Source organism: Aedes albopictus, chromosome 2, assembly GCF_035046485.1.
Source record: "Aedes albopictus strain Foshan chromosome 2, AalbF5, whole genome shotgun sequence".
Taxonomy (NCBI): Eukaryota; Metazoa; Arthropoda; class Insecta; order Diptera; family Culicidae; genus Aedes; species Aedes albopictus.
The window spans coordinates 173628734-173645348 of record NC_085137.1 but is presented as its reverse complement, the minus strand read 5'-3'; the positions used below and the strand labels follow the sequence as shown (position 1 = coordinate 173645348).

The 16615-nt window shown below is 43.6% G+C and overlaps 1 protein-coding gene across 6 annotated transcripts in view; it reads right to left on the bottom strand.

The window, feature by feature from the left end:
* Positions 1-12477, bottom strand: part of LOC109418311 (dual specificity calcium/calmodulin-dependent 3',5'-cyclic nucleotide phosphodiesterase 1) — a 760467-nt gene extending 747990 nt beyond the window's left edge. For 2 of the 6 annotated variants that reach the window (XM_029859409.2, XM_029859414.2), the window contains exon 1: positions 11923-12475. The gene's annotated coding sequence lies outside the window, so the exon portion shown is untranslated. Of the gene's footprint in view, positions 1-11922 lie in introns of all 6 variants that reach the window. The other 4 variants (XM_029859413.2, XM_062850738.1, XM_062850737.1 and 1 more) reach the window with 4 other exon arrangements.
* Between the last annotated feature and the right edge of the window lie 4138 nt (positions 12478-16615).

Below are 16615 nucleotides of genomic sequence, written 5' to 3'. Positions count from 1 at the left end.
AAATATGTCATTTTTGAGATTTTGATGGCAAATGATGAAAAACTATGTAAAATTTCATCTCACAAAGACCCGTTCCAAAATTCGATGAGAAACGCGAGATTTGGGCATTTTCACCAATTTTCCGCAGTAAGGGCACAACTCAAAATCAGTCAATTTTTTCAATAGTCGTTGAAAAATAGTTGTCAAAAATTCATGAAACAGATAGTCCTTCAGCCCCTTTCAATGATACAACAATCAAAATTTGTTTACTTTTGTCAAATGATGAGAGAAATAAGTGAATTTGCAGGAGGTGCTTCATGATTGCCAATTTTCAAACGCTTATTCTGAAAATTCACATTTTTTGAGTTGTGCCCCTATTGCAGGAAACCGACGATAAAAGGCCTACACAATGTATGCTGGCAAAATTCAAATCGGCGGAGTGATGTGTTGATTAAAGTTGTTACCTATGTGATCCATTTCACTGAACGCATTCATAAGATGTTAATTAGTTAAACCTTCCGTAACTCGCGCGGTTGACCATCACTTGAGGGTTGAGTATTATTTTATTTTGAAGATAAATGTTCAACCGTAGTTTGAAAGAATTTTCGTCGAAAGGAAAGAATGATTATAATATTGAAAGGCGTTAAGCCATAGCTTCCCAAACATCATATTGCGATCGCAAAAATCATTAAAATAACTAAAATTGCCGCTATGAAATTAACAGATGGAGCCACCGTAGCCATGTGTATTTGACACAACTCAATTGCTAGATTCAACAATACGTTGTATAGTTACGCGAACAACAATTAGAGGCCGGCTATGCTGTTGCTAAGTTTTCAGTCTGTCGCTTTTAATTATCCGATTCATAACTCTGGAGGAATAATTTTCACTGGTCCTGAAAAGAACCTTTTAAATAACAAGAGATTTCGGCAAGACAATTGAAAATTATCTGCACTGAATGCTGGAAGCCATCGAAAACTGCCATCGCTTACTGCCGTGGATGAGATTCCTGGTTCTTCTTCTTCTTCTTCTTGGCGTAACGTCCTCACTGGGACAAAGCCTGCTTCTCAGCTTAGTGTTCTATGAGCACTTCCAAAGTAATTAACTGAGAGCTTCCTCTGCCAATGACCATTTTGCATGTGCATATCGTATGGCAGGCACGAAGATACTCTATGCCCAAGGAAGTCAAGGAAATTTCCTTTACAAAAAGATCCTGGACCGACCGGGAATCGAACCCGTTACCCTCAGCATGGTCATGCTGAATACCCGTGTGTTTACCGCCTCGGCTATATGGGCCCTGTTCCATATAGCCTGAGATTCCTGGTTCCAGATTCTAGAGATTCCTGGTTCTATCAGCTAAATAGCCGAGAGTCATCGCAGGATTGGTGCGCAGCTGCGGAGGTGACATCCATTCCCTTTGACTGATTCAACGAAAATGACGGAAGAAAACAGAGGTCACTGCTTTTATTCCCCTTGATTAGTAGATTAGGCTCCTCCCATTTGGCTGGCTTTCCAGTTTATTTCGTTTGCATGACCCGCCCCGAATGCTCCAGACGCATCAAGCAACTAACCAACCGAGAAATGAGCAAACCACCAGCGGGTAACCAAACGATCAACTTTTAAGCGCAAACCGACATTCGGTTCTTCAGATTTGTGCTCTAGAAAATTCTAGGTGTGGCTTCGTCATATATTCACCTTCGAACATTTTCGAAAAATGTTTAAACTTAATTTTAATTAAACAATGTTTCACGCAAAATAGTTCGGATAGAATAATGCGTTGTTAAATTCCGGGTGGAACCATTAGGCCATTAGTGACCGGTTTCATCATTATTGCTGGGCCACCAAGTATTCAATCTTTCACTTCTCAATTGCACCACACTTTTCTCGTTCGATGGAATGAAATTAGCAGATTCACAAACTCTTAAGGAATAATTAACGGTGGTCCTGAACAAGACCGTTTGATTAATTGACGATTTTAGGAACGAAATGGCATGAATTCACCATGTCACGCAATGCGTGTTGGTTTTCTCCGTGCTGAATGATAAACGCCACCGAAAACTGGACCGCCGTGGATTACAATAATGACCAGTTTCACTATTGCTGGCAACGATGCTCTGTCTTTTGCTTTTTGGTTGCACTACATCTCGATCGATGTTGGAAATTATCCAATTAACTCTTGAGGAATCATTTTCGATGGTCCTGAAAAGGACCGGTTTGAATAATGGACGATTTTGATGCATTCACCATGCCATGCAATGCATGTTGGTTTTCGCTGCGGAGTGCGGAGAATGCTGGACGCCGTCGAAAATTGGCCCACCGCCGCTGCCATGGATGCGATTCCAAGTGCTATCATCAGCACGATATCCGAGAGTAGTCGCTGGGTTGTTGTGCTGCTGCCTTGCTGGAGGTGACATCCACCTCCAACCTCCTTGACTGATCCAACGAAAATGACGAAAGAAAACAGAGAACACTGCTTTTATACCCCTAGATTGGCAGATGAAGCTCCTCCCATTCGGCTGGCTTTTCAGTTAATTTCGTTTGCATAACCCGCCCCTTATGCTCCAGATGCATCAAACGATAAATCAACCGAGAAATGAGAAAATTTCCATTGAACGGATAATGTAACCAAAATATTAGATGATTTAGATCATTTTAATTTGGAAAATGTTAGAATTGAAACATTTTTCACGCAAAATGGTCCGGATATGATAATGCGTTGCCAAAGTCCGGGTGGAACAATTAGACGTCATAATTGTTGCTGACTGAGTCACCAAGCATTCAAAATCATTCACTTTTCGGTTGTACTACACTTTTCCCGTTCGTTGGAATGGAATTATCCGATTTACAGCTCTTGAAAAATCATTTTCGATGGTCCTTAAATTAGGAGGAAAATTAAATGAATTCACTATGCCACTATGCGTGTTTGTTTTCTCCGCACTAAATGCTGAACGCCACCGAAAACTGGCCCGCCGCTTGCTGCCGTGCATGCGATTAATGACCGGCTTTGCTTTTGCTGAGAAACGCCGCTCTGTCCTTGCTTTGCACTAGGTTCACCTTTCTCGATCGAGGGTGGAAATTCATCCAATTAACTCTTGAGAAATCTTTTTCGATAGTCCTGAAAAGAACCGTTTGAATAATGGACGATTTTGATGAATTTACAATGCCACGCAATTCGTGTTGATTTTCTCCGCGCTCAACGCTAGACGCAGTCGAAAACTGGCCCGCCGCTTGCTGTTGTGAATGAGATTCCTGGTGCTATCAGTACGATAGCCAAGTGTCGTCGCTGAGTCGATGTGCCGCTGCCCAGCTCGAGGTGTCACCTCGACGGTGGTCGAAATGGAACTGACGATCAGCTCTCGCATGATCGCATTCCTTCCTGCATCGTAGTTGCCCCCACGATGCGCACCAATCAGAGAGCGTTGGTATACTGAACGAGAAAATTTGTCCGCTACCCATATTTATAGATTTCAGCGATTTCAATGTCTAACTTTAAAACAACTTTTCAACTATTTATCAATGATTTTCAGGTTCACCGAATATTACAAATTGAACGCGGGAGTTTCATCTCTCGGATAACGGGATTTGTTTATCATTTCGTTCAGTGGGAAAGGTACTGTGAGCGTTTAAAATCTTTCACTCAAACGTAACGCTCTTGGTTTCATAAATTTTGAAATGACACCGGGTATAGAAAACAGAGACGTAGTCCTACGTCAAAACGTTCTCGCTCGGCACGAAGAGCGGATCCCGACGGGGCGTACACATTGCACAAGGTAGTATTGTGCACTCGTAAAGCAATCAATCTACCGTCCAGGCTCTTTTCGACATGCGAGAATTTTATGTGCTGTTTGAGAGCGATGGCCGTTCCTCTCCGGTTGTGGTCGACGTTGCAGATGACGTTAAACCCAGGTAGAGAAAGTTGTTCGTTTTCCACCTCCTGCAGGAAAACAATGTCCAGTTCGGTTGTCCGAATGAACGTTCGTAGAGCATTTATTTTTGTTGCGTTGGTTATCGTGTTGATGTTTACAGTGCCGATGTTCACGCTGGTGTGCTCCATCACTGTTGCATGTCATCACCTGAGCCTCGGCCGTGTTCGTTAGACTCGTTGCGTCGCATCTTTTTCCCAGGTGGTGATCGTTTGCTTCGTAGCCGTCGGCTGCTGCTAGAGCCGAGGGATGCTTGCGAAATGTCCGTCTCGTTTCCATCGGATTTTCGAGTGATAAAGCTGCCGACCGAGATCGGAAGCGGCGTGATTTGGAGGATAGGTTGTGCTCCAACACGCTTGTCCACAATGGCGGGAGGAGGCATTGCATTAGTCTGTTGTGTTGTCGTTGGTTGCAGCTCGTTCGTTTGCATCTCGTTCGGTTTGGCATATGGTTGCCGTGGGGCATTTGGTCTCGATGGGAGATTGTTCGGCTTTGCCGATTTTTGTAGCGGTGTCTGTTTTGTCACATTAGCGTACGATAGATCTGCTACGAGCTTTTGCGCTAGCAGTTTTTTGTTTTGTACACACGGTATCCCGACATGTACAAACTCTTGGCAGTGCATACACGTTTGCCGCTGCCCCTTGTAGCTCACCGCCGTGTCTTCACCTCGAATTGCTACGAGAGAAGGAATGTTTTTCTTTACTACCATTCGGGCGATGCGTACGCCAGTCTTGACGCCACCGAAAGCAGAGCGTTCGTCCCACAATAGATCACGGACATTGAGAACGTCGCCATACTCAGAGAGGAACTCGGCGATCTGTTCGTTGGTGATGTCGTTGGATAGATCAAACAAGCGTACCTCCACGGCTCCGTCCTCCATAATGATACGTAGCTTGTAGGTCTTCCCGTCGAATACAAAATCGTGTTTGCTGTCGTGTTGTTGGACGATCGACTCAGCGAGTTGGAGGTTGCTGACCTCCACGAATGTACATGCTAGCCGTCGGCTTGGCTGGAGAAGTAGAACATTTTCTCGCGTTAATCCCAGTTCTTTCGCGATGAACTTGTGAATTTCATCATGCGAAAGCTGCCTTGGAAACTGCGAGTAGTCGACGCGAAACGTATTTTCGCGGCGCGGCATCGCGAAACACGACGGCACGGTTACAGCGAACCACTTTATGTACTTGTAGGACCGACAAATCGACAAAATCGTATAGATTAGTCTGTGAACGACTCCCGAAATTCGCTCCTTCGAAAAATCGACTGATCAACTCGGAAGTTGAGCGCTAACTATCAACATCGACTCCGACCACTATCTGGTGATGGTCAAACTGCGCCCAAAACTCTCCGTCATCAACAATGTACGGTACCGGCGACCGCCACGGTACAACCTAGAGCGACTGAAGCAATCGGATGTCGCCTCAGCATACGCGCAGTATCTCGAAGCCGCGTTGCCAGACGAGGGCGAGCTCGATGAGGCCCCTCTAGAGGACTGCTGGAGTACAGTGAAAGCAGCCATCAACGATGCAGCCGAGAGCACCATCGGGTACGTGGAAAGGGATCGACGGAACGAATGGTTCGACGAAGAGTGCAGAACGGTTTTGGAGGAGAAGAATGTAGCGAGGGCGGTAATGCTGCAGCAAGGGACTCGACAGAACGTGGAACGTTATAAACAGAAGCGGAAACAGCAGACCCGCCTCTTTCGGGAGAAAAAGCGCCGCCTGGAAGAAGCGGAGTGTGAAGAAATGGAACTGCTGTGCCGTTCCCAAGAAACACGGAAGTTCTATCAGAAGCTCAACGCATCCCGCAACGACTTCGTGCCGCGAGACGAAATATGCAGGGATAAAGACGGAGGCCTCTCAACGGACGGACGTGAGGTGATCGAAAGGTGGAAGCAGCACTTCGATCAGTACCTGAACGGCGTGGAGAACGTAGGCACGGGAGCCCACGGCAACGGAGGAATCGACGACGCCAATGCAGCGGAGGACGGAAATGAACCAACTCTCACGCTGAGGGAAGTTAAGGATGCCATTCACCAGCTCAAAACCAACAAAGCAGCTGGTAAGAATGGTATCGCAGCTGAACTCATCAAGACGGGGTCAGAAAAGTTGGCCACCTGTCTGCACCGGCGGATAGTCAGGATCTGGGAAACCAAACAGTTACCGGAGGAGTGGAAGGAAGGGGTAATCTGCCCCATTCACAAGAAAGGCGACCATTTGGAATGTGAGAACTTCAGGGCGATCACTATTTTGAATGCTGCCTATAAAGTGCTATCCCAGATCATCTTCCGTCGTCTGTCACCTAAAACAAATGAGTTCGTGGGAAGTTATCAAGCTGGCTTCATTGACGGCTGGTCGATAACGGACCAGATCTTTACCGTACGGCAAATCCTCCAGAAATGCCCTGAATACCAGGACCCAACGCATCACCTGTTCATCGACTTCAACCGCGACCGCGCAGAGCTATGGAGAATCATGGACGGAAACGGCCTTCCTGGGAAGCTGACTAGACTGAATAAAGCAACGATGGACGGTGTGCAAAACTGCGTAAGGGTTTCGGGTGAACTATCTAGTTCATTTGAATCTCGCCGGGGACTGCGACAAGGTGTTGGCCTCTCGTGCCTACTCTTCAACATCGCTCTGGAAGGTGTGATGCGACGAGCCGGGCTCAACAGCCGGGGAACGATTTTCACCGGACAATTTGTGTGCTTTGCGGACGACATGGACATTATTGCCAGAACATTTGGACCGGTGGCAGAGCTGTACACCCGCCTGAAACGCGAAGCAGCAAAGGTCGGACTGGTGGTGAATGCCTCAAAAACAAAGTACATGCTGGTAGGCGGAACCAGTGAATCAAAATTCAACCATCGCGCAACAATAATGACAATGTCGCAACCGGTATTTGTTGCAACAAAACAACCCATGTGACATAAGTTTGTCCCAACTTAAAAATAATGGGATTAACATTGTACACCACGAGTTTAGAGATTTTTAAGCCTTGCATTTCGATTTTCGAACGGTAACTTCGAGTCGGTAAACACTGCAACTCTGGTGAAGCTCTATCATCAAACAGTTCCGACTTTGGGTTAGTAATAATTGATTATTCACGAGTTGAAAAGTACGCAACAAATTCAGCTTCCGTTTTGTCTGCAACAAAAAATTTCGAGATAATGTCAGTATCTGTCGCCAGTAGAGATAAAGACTAATCGTCGCACCTTCTTTGTTGCTTGTTTCGTGCCTCTTTTGTCTGACAATTCTCTTCACTGGGCGGAACAGAAAACGACCGGATCCGTCTGGGTAGTAATGTTACGATAGACGGGGATACTTTCGAGGTTGTGAAGGAATTCGTCTACCTCGGATCCTTACTAACGGCTGACAACAACGTGAGCCGTGAAATTCGGAGGCACATCATCAGCGGAAGTCGGGCCTACTACGGGCTCCAGAAGAAACTGCGGTTGAAAAAGATTCACCCACGCACCAAATGCACCATGTACAAAACGCTAATAAGACCGGTAATCCTCTACGGGCACGAGACATGGACCATGCTCGAGGAGGACCTGCAAGCACTCGGAGTTTTCGAGCAACGCGTGCTAAGGACGATCTTCGGCGGTGTGCAGGAGAACGGTGTGTGGCGGAGAAGAATGAATTTGGTCAAAAAAGGAGAATTTCCATCTGGTCAAACATGTGGGAGAGTTCCAAAAGAATTTCAGGAGTTCTAGATAGAACTACTGGAGGAAGCGAGAAAAGAATGACTATAGGAAGGAAAACCAATAAAAGAAGTTCCAGAGGCAGTTTTTTAAGGAATCTCGGAAGCAGTGCTCGGAAGAGTCCTGAAAGGATCCTCGAAGCAGTCCCAGAACGAACTTCAGAAGGAATCCCGGCAGAAGTTCTTGAAGGAATCCGTGATGGAGTTCCAAGAGAAATCTCGGAAGGAATTTTCAATGGACTCCCGGAAAAAATTCTTGAAAAATCCGAGAAGGAGTTCGTAAAGCAGTTCTGGAATCAGCTCCTGAAAGAATCTCGGAAGGAGTTCCCGGAGAAATGCCACAAGGAGTTCGCAAAGGAATCCGAGAAGTAGTTCCTGGAGGAATCTTGGAAGAGGCTTTTTATGGAATCCTGGAAGGAGCTTCCAGAAGAACTCCCGCAAGAATCCCGGAAGGAGTTCTTGAAGGAATCATAGAACTAATTCCTGAAATAATCCCGAAAGGATGGATATTATTACTAGAACATTTGGAACGGTGGCAGAACTGTACACCCGCCTGAAACGCGAAGCAGCAAAGGTCGGACTGGTGGTGAATGCGGCTAAGACAAAGTACATGCTGGTAGGTGGGACTGAGCGAGACAGGACAAGCCTTGGCAGTAATGTTACGGTAGACAGGGATACTTTCGAGGTGTTAGAAGAATTCGTCTACCTCGGTTCCTTGCTAACGGCTGACAATAACGTGAGCCTTGAAATACGAAGGCGCATCATTAGTGGAAGTCGTGCCTACTATGGGCTCCAGAAGAAATTACGGTCAAAAAAGATTCACCCCCGCACCAAATGTACCATGTACAAGACGTTAATAAGACCGGAGGTCCTCTACGGATACGAGACATGGACGATGCTCGAGGAGGACCTGCAAGCACTCGGAGTTTTCGAGAGACAGGTGCTAAGGACGATCTTCGGCGGCGTGCAGGAGAACGGTGTGTGGCGAAGAAGGATGAACCACGAGCTCGCTGCAATTTACGGCGAACCCAGCATCCAGAAAGTGGCCAAAGCCGGAAGGATACGGTGGGCAGGGCATGTTGCAAGAATGCCGGGCAACAACCTTGCAAAGTTGGTATTTGCTAACCATCCGGTTGGTACAAGAAGGCGTAGAACGCAAAGAGCACGATGGGCGGACCAGGTGGAGCGTGATCTGGCGAGTGTTGGGCGTGACCGACGTTGGAGAGCTGCAGCTGCAAATCGAGTATTATGGCGGCAAATTGTTGATTCAGTATTATCATGAATTTGATGTTAACTAAATAAATGAATGAATTCCGAAAGGAGTTCCTGGAACAGCTTTTTAAAGGAATACTGGAAGAAACTCTTGGTAGATCCCTGAAAAAAAACCTCCTAAAGGAATTTCTGAAGGCGCTCCTGATAGAAGAAATTTCTGAAGAAAATCCTGAAAGAACATTTGGAGGAACCATGAATGAAATTTATGACCTTCTCAAAAAACTCCCAAAAAAAGCTATTGAAAAATTTCCATTACAAACATCTTAAAGAATTCCAGAATGAACTGCCAGAGGAATTCAGAGTCTGCAGGAATTCCAAACGACACTTTTGGAGGAAACCAGAAAAATGTTCTAAGACGAATCCAGGAAAAGTTCCTGAAGAAATCCTGGTCGCAGTTTCTGAAAGAATTCCAGAAAAACTTCTCGAAATGAGTTCCAAAAGGATTCCCGGAAGAAGTTTCCGTAGAAATCCACTGAGGAGTTCCTGAAGAAATTCCAGAAGCAATTCCTGGCAGAAGACCAGAAAAATCCCTGATGCAGCTCTTGAAAGAATCCGAGAAGGAGTTGCCTAAAGAATCCTGGAAGTTTTTTCTTGAAGGAATCCGGGAAGAAGTTCCCGGTTGAATCACCGTAGGAATCCCGGAAGGAATTCTTGAAGCAATCCCAGAATTAGTTACTGAATGAATGCCAGAAGGAGCTCCAAGAAAAATCTCTAAGAAGTTTTTGGACAAATACTGAAAAAAGTTCTTGTAGGACTCCTGGAAAGATGTCAAAAAGAATTCCTGAAGAATCCCAGAAAGGACTCCGGAGGAATCTCACATACAATTCCTGCAACTGCAGGCTGCAAGCAATCCCTGACAGCGTTTTGGAAGGAGTTTCTGAAGGAATCTCGGGAGAAATACATGAAGCAATCTCCGAGAGAGCTCCTAAAGCAATCCCGGGTAAAATTACTGGAATTCCCAGGAATATATTCTGGAAGTAAGTAAAAAATTGGAGAAACTTTAACATTCATTCCAAAAATTGACATTAAAAAAACTTTAAGGATAATTTAGGATGGAATCCCTGGAGGATGAAGGAATCTAGGAATTCCTGAAGCAATTTCAGAAGGTGTTCCTTAAGAAATCCCAGAAAAAATCTCTGAAACAATTTCGGGAGTACTTTCTGGAGGATTCCTGGCAAGAGCTCTTGAAGGAACCATAAACAAAATCTCTTTAGGAATCTCAGAAGAAACTACTGGAGAACCCCAGAGAATCATCAAGGATTCCCTGGGAATCCCCCAAGAAACTCCTGAAGGAGTTTCACACAATTTACTTTACAGTTGCACTAACATAAGAACTACACGACACACACATTACGCGACGCGACACAAGACAACACTTATCGTTCTTACAATCGTTAAGAAAGGATTTAAAAAATTACCTTTTGTCAACCGGTTTCGGGCGAGATCTACACATATAAAATTAATGAGATTTACACGTCATGTAAATTTCATTTTAGTCATGTAAACATAGTGTTATGATGGTTTACATGATGTATCATGTAAATTTGTTTTATATGTCATGTAAACACTCAGAGTCATGCTGAATTACATGACATATAATCGAAGTTTACATGATATTTCATAACTTTTACATGGTATGTCATGTAAACTTCTATGATATACCACGCTCCAATTATGTGCATCGTATATCACAGAATTTTGCACTCTTTTTTCGATTTGTGTAGCCCATCTTCAGGACAATGTCCGACTGACTGCGTTGTGTTCATACATTGTTCGTATACGTCCAAAAGAAGAGAAGTTACTCTATCGTCAAGTCTGCTAGGTCGAAGAGACACGATGCGATGGGAGGGTCATCCTCATTCATCAATTGCTTTATCGACTCTGTGATGAACATGGACTCCCATGCATTCAAATGCGAAGATTTGTTGACACATTTGAGCAATTTCGCTTCTTCCCAGTTGATATTGTGATCACCGCTCGCTGTATGAACTGCCATTTATGTTCTGACGTTTTTTTTTTTACTTCAACGACTTGGATTGCAAGTAGTGCACAAAAGCGCCAATATGTTACGTGAACTACTATGCAATCTGAAGGATAAGGTTCACCCGGATGAGCAGTCAGGAATTTATGAAATTCCGTGCAGGGACTGTCCAGCTGTCTACATACATAGGTCAGACACGCCGGAAACTCAAAACCAGAATCAGGGAACATAAGAATGCCGTTGACACAAACAAACAGAACGAATCCAGCGTGACAGTTCATACAGCGAGCAGTAATCACAATATCAACTAGGAAGAAGCGAAACTGCTCAAATGTGTCAACAAATCTTCGCATTTGAATGCTTCCATGCATCACAGGGTCGAAAAAGCAATTGATGAACGAGGATGACCCTACCATCGCATCGTGTCTCTTCGACCTAGCTGACTTGACGATAGAGTAACTTCTCTCGTTTTGGACGTATACGAACAACAACGTATGAACACAACGCAGTCAGTCGGACGTTGTCCTGAAGATTATTAAGTATAAGCTTCCTCTACCAATGAGCATTTTGCATGTGTAAATCGTGTGGTAGGCGCGAAGATACTCTATGTCCAAGAAAGTCAAGAATATTGTCATTATGTAAAGATCATGGACCGACCGGGACTCGAACCCGCCACCCCCAACAAGGTCTTGTTGAGGAATACCCGAAAGTATACCGCTTTCACTAAATAGGCCCAACAAGCAGTAAGCTATACAACTGATTACTCATGGTTTCTTTTTTTATGCCGTTTTCACGAATTATGCGGTCTGTAATTGCACCAAAGGCAAAGGCTAGTTTTCAGTGGGTAATAGTGTACGGGTAGCACTGTTTTTAATCTTATTCCTTATGTACATTCTATTCTAAAATCAGACGATTTAGGCACCGATTGTTTCCACAATTCCAATGTTGGCTGGAAAATCTAGGATATCAATGTCACCCAAATTCACGGTACACTTGAAGCATTTTACACTATGTGCTGCACTTGAGATGCTTCTTCACGTCTTGCAAAATGTAAATCTCTACCACCTTCAACGGTTTCTGCTTTTCACCACAAAACACGCAAAACTGCACGAACCGAACCGTTCCATACTCAGCTTCTATTTGCACAGCTGTGCTGCTGCCAACAAAACTTTCGCCCCACTTGCACAACGAACAATCTCTAATCAACCGATGATAACGGCGACGACAACGACAACGACGACGACGGACAACCGTAACAAGTGCGGACAACTGTGGCGAAGGTTCGCCCTCGAAAATCCCATCTGTAGCACGTGTTTCCTCGAGCAGGACTAAACTTCGCAAGTGCCTCGACCAGTCGGGTAACCTTCTGCGCTCTCGAAAAAGTGCCACAACAAACCACTCTGGCCACCCGACGACGACGACCACGATGGCACTGATTGCCTCGTCCTTTTCCTCCTCTTCTAACACCACCCACAATATTCTGCAATCATATGCTGGAATGCGTGTCGTAACTCTCTTACTACGACCACTACTGCAGCAGCTGACGATGGACGCTTTCGACAGGAGCGTGTCCAGGACGAATGAGTGCAAGTTCGGGAAAAGGGTCAAGTGTACGCTGGGTCTCAGTGTTTCTCAAACTGTGACGTTCAACATCTTTTTAGCCGGGGCCAATTGGCGCAATTGGTCACGCGTTTGTCTCATAAGCAGATGATCATGGGTTCGATCCCAGCCCGGCACTTTCGCCAGTTGATCTTCCCCTGAGAGTAGCTGACACTGATCCTCTTCTGAGCCCATGGCTCAAACGGACCTGGATACATGGACATCGGCGAACGGCACCTCATAATGGACCCCCAATCGGACTGGAAAAAGGAACAATCAACAGCCACACAACAACATCATCGTGCTCATCATTCTACCATGATAGGGTAGAAAGTGAAAGCAGCGCAACGGCAACCAGTTCGATAGTAGAATTAGAATAGAATACATTTAGGCGCTGTACAAAGTGTAAATACAGCTTCCAATTGGAATCGTTCACGTAGTGCCCTAGTGGACAAAAGAGCTGTAACTAAGGTTAAGTGATTGAAGAATAAAAACATCTTTTTAATCTTTGGCTTTGTCAACTTTCAGGATGCTCCTGTAGAGTGCAACCTCACGACATCCGTCATCGTTGCTGCACAATTCGGCTCGCGACATGAAGCCTCTGGCGGGCGTATTTCTTATGGACGGCAAATACATTCCGATTCCTCACACCTAGATTCTTCCAGACGGAGTTTGTTCTCCAGCAGGAGGCTAGTCTACTGTTTCCGCTTCCATCTGTATTGTAATGGAACGTTCCATGTTCTGCCGGATGCCATGCTGCAGCATTACCTTCCGTGCTGCGTTCTTCAATACCTCTTTGCACTCCTTGACTGCATTGCATTCCCTACTAACAAAAGTAGCTGCGTAAGAGCTTATGTAGGAAACGCATTCGGAGGAAAGCTCTTTTTAGCTTTTATCCAGCAAATATGTTAGTTGGGTTCGTACCGTCAACTCCACTTCATGTTAGTAGAGCATTTACTATACTCCAGCAGTCCTCTAAAGAGGCCGCATCGACCTCACGCTCGTCTGGTCTGGTCAAACTGTCATCAGTAAGTGAACAGAGGCGACATTAATGCCACGATAGATTCTGAAGTCCTAAATATTCAGAAAATGCCGTCCATCAATCATAGCGCAGTCGATATAAGAAATCAATCCATGAATTAAAAAAACACCTCTGCGGTGTTGGGACTCCTTTCAAGGATTCTTTGAGAAAACCTTCCAAATATAAGAAATGCTTCAGGGATTCAGATAGAGAGTCGTCTCTCACTAGCTTATCCTACGAAATTTTTCAAAAGATAATTTAAGATTTTTTGGCATAGATTGCTTCAATAATTCCAATGATTTTCTTAGGATATCCTTTAGCGAGTCTTTTCGGAAAACTTCGAGAGATTCCTTCAGAAGTTTATCGAAGGGTTCTTTCAAAAACCAGTCATGGATTTCTTCATAAATTCCTTCATTTATTCCTGTAAAAAATCTACAAGTATTTCGTTCATTGTTCCAGGATTTTTTTTTTAATTTATTCTGCTAGGAATCTTTTCATGAATTTTCCTGCGAGTTCCTTCAAGAAATTTTACAGGGATTCCTTGAAAACCATAAAGTTTCCTTTCGAAAAATCTCAGACGTTTTCTCTTAATTACCCCAGAAGTTAAATTATGAGCCCCTTCATAAAGCACTCTTTGGATTCCTCCCAAACTTGCTCCATGGATTCCTTCTGAAAATCCTCCAGGAATTCACTTCAGAAAGCTTTCCACGCATTACTATTAAATCTATATATATAAAAATGAGTTTGAAGTCCCTTTGAGGCAACAAAACTCACGAACGGCTGAACCGATCAGGATCACTCTTGCATGGTTAGATTCGTATTCTTGGTGGCTGTGTTTATATGCAAAAAAAGTTACGAAAATGAACTTAAATGTAGAAAAATTGTGAAACTACCGCAATTTGCATGAACTGGGAAGAAAATCAACACGATCGCAATAAAACCGATCTAGAGTGCCGTGGTCTAATGAACCCAACAGTTGTCAAACCACCACATCCACAAATGGCAAAACAACGTTTGCCGGGACAGCTAGTATTATATAAAAACATCCCTTTTAGATTGCTTAAGATCTACTTTCCCTCCAAACAAAATCCTCACAAAAGTTCTGCATACTGAACGCAGTGGCTAAATTTTCCACAATAGCATAAATGAGATAATTTTGGAAATCTGTGCGAGCATTCTATCAGGAAATCACCCATGGACTCCTTCAGAAAATCAAAAATTATGAAATCTTCCAGAAATTAATCATAGAGTTTCTTAGAAAATTCTTCCAAAGTTTTTTTAGAAGTTCATCTGGTATTCCTGGATTTATTCTTTATAAAATTCGACTAAAAACTTTTTCAAGCATTTCAACAAAATAAACCTTCTATGAACTCCTTCTGAAATTACTCCAAGAATTCGTTCAGAAATTGGGTTTTTAAATTAAGAAAAATATATTGGTTTTTCGATTTTATACGAAAGAGCACCTTTTTCTTTTTTTTACTTATTCGTTTATTTGGAAGGCTCGGGCGCCACTTGGGCATAACAGAGCCGAAATCATCTTTACATTTTTTTTATGTTGATTTTACATGTTGTTTTTTAAATTTATACTGACTTAATACTAGGTTAGTTTTGGGAGCCGAAGTACTCGCGGCTGTTTCGAGGTTAGGGATAACAAATATATAAAGTTGGAAAGGAGGGAATTAAGGGACTTATACTAAATTACTTGCTATCTTATACTAAAAACCTTGATGGGACCGACTGTCCTAATCTGTAACGGGACTAAACAGAAAGGGCTTTACCGGAAGACAACGATAAGAAGAGGACAAACGGAAAGGGGGGCAACGAAAGACAGGGAGCGAACAACAAAACCAAATTTCGGGCAACGAAAACAAGGAACGTACGAGATCAAATTCTGACATCAACACGTTTCAAAAACTGGTAAATAAGATCCATGTACTCCAAATCAAGGCCTGCCAACACTTCTCTAACGGGTTTCTGTTGTTTTCCTCGGACCCGGAGAGTTTCATACAGCTCAGATCTGACTTCACGATGCTCATCGCATCCCCACACGACATGTTCGATATCCTGGTAAGCCACGCCGCAGACACAGAGATTACTTTCCGAGAGCCCAATACGGAAGGTATGTGCGTTTAACAAATAGTGGTTGGACATCAGCCGACACATTACACGAATGAAATCGCGGCCTAAATCCAACCCTTTGAACCATGGCTTCTTCGATACCTGCGGAATGATGGAGTGCAACCATCTACCCATCTCTCCATCTCTCCATTTGTGTTGCCAGCTGATCAAGGTCTCCTGACGGGCTAATGCAAAAAATTCGTCGAAGGCAATTTGACACCTTTTTCTGAGCCACTATGATTTTTTTCAGATTTTTAGAACCTTATTTTAGTACCTAAAATCAATTTCAAAGAAATTTTTTGAAATCACCTTTTGACAGCTGGGCAACTGTTTGACAGCTCCGCCCAGTACAAACTACGACAAGGGGTGATTCGACAAATCGCTGACATACAAACTTCAAATTGATTTTTAAATAGGTTCCCGAAAATTTGGATTTCGGCTCAGTTTGACATGCAGATTCAGAATATCGAATTATCTCAAAACCGTTAAAGAAGCCAATTATTGGATTTCGGTTTAAAATTTACGAAGGTTTTTTTTTCAGAAACTACTCTAGTGGTTGCTTCAGAAAATATTCTAGAGAATCTTCAGAAATCCATACAGGAATTTCTTCAAGAAGTCTACCAGAGATTAATCCAGAAATTGCACAGTGGTCTTTGTTGAAAATTCCCGCAGGAAAGTGTTCTGAAAACTCTGCAAGAATTCTCGCAGAGATGTTTGCAGTAATTAAGGCAGTAATTCCTCACCAGATTTTTGTAGAATTTCATACAGAGATTCTTTCAGAACTTCTTCCAGATATTACACCAGATACCAGAACCTTATCCAGCATTTTTGTCCAAGAAATTATCCACGGATTCTCCAAGGAAGTTTTTTAAAAATATTTCATAGGAATTTCCACCGGAATTCCTCTAGAAATATTTGATTTTTTTAGAGATCTTTAGTAAATATTATCTACGTATTTCTTCAGGTACTTCTTCAGGGATTTCTTCAGAAATACGTCAACAGAAATACCATCAGAAAATC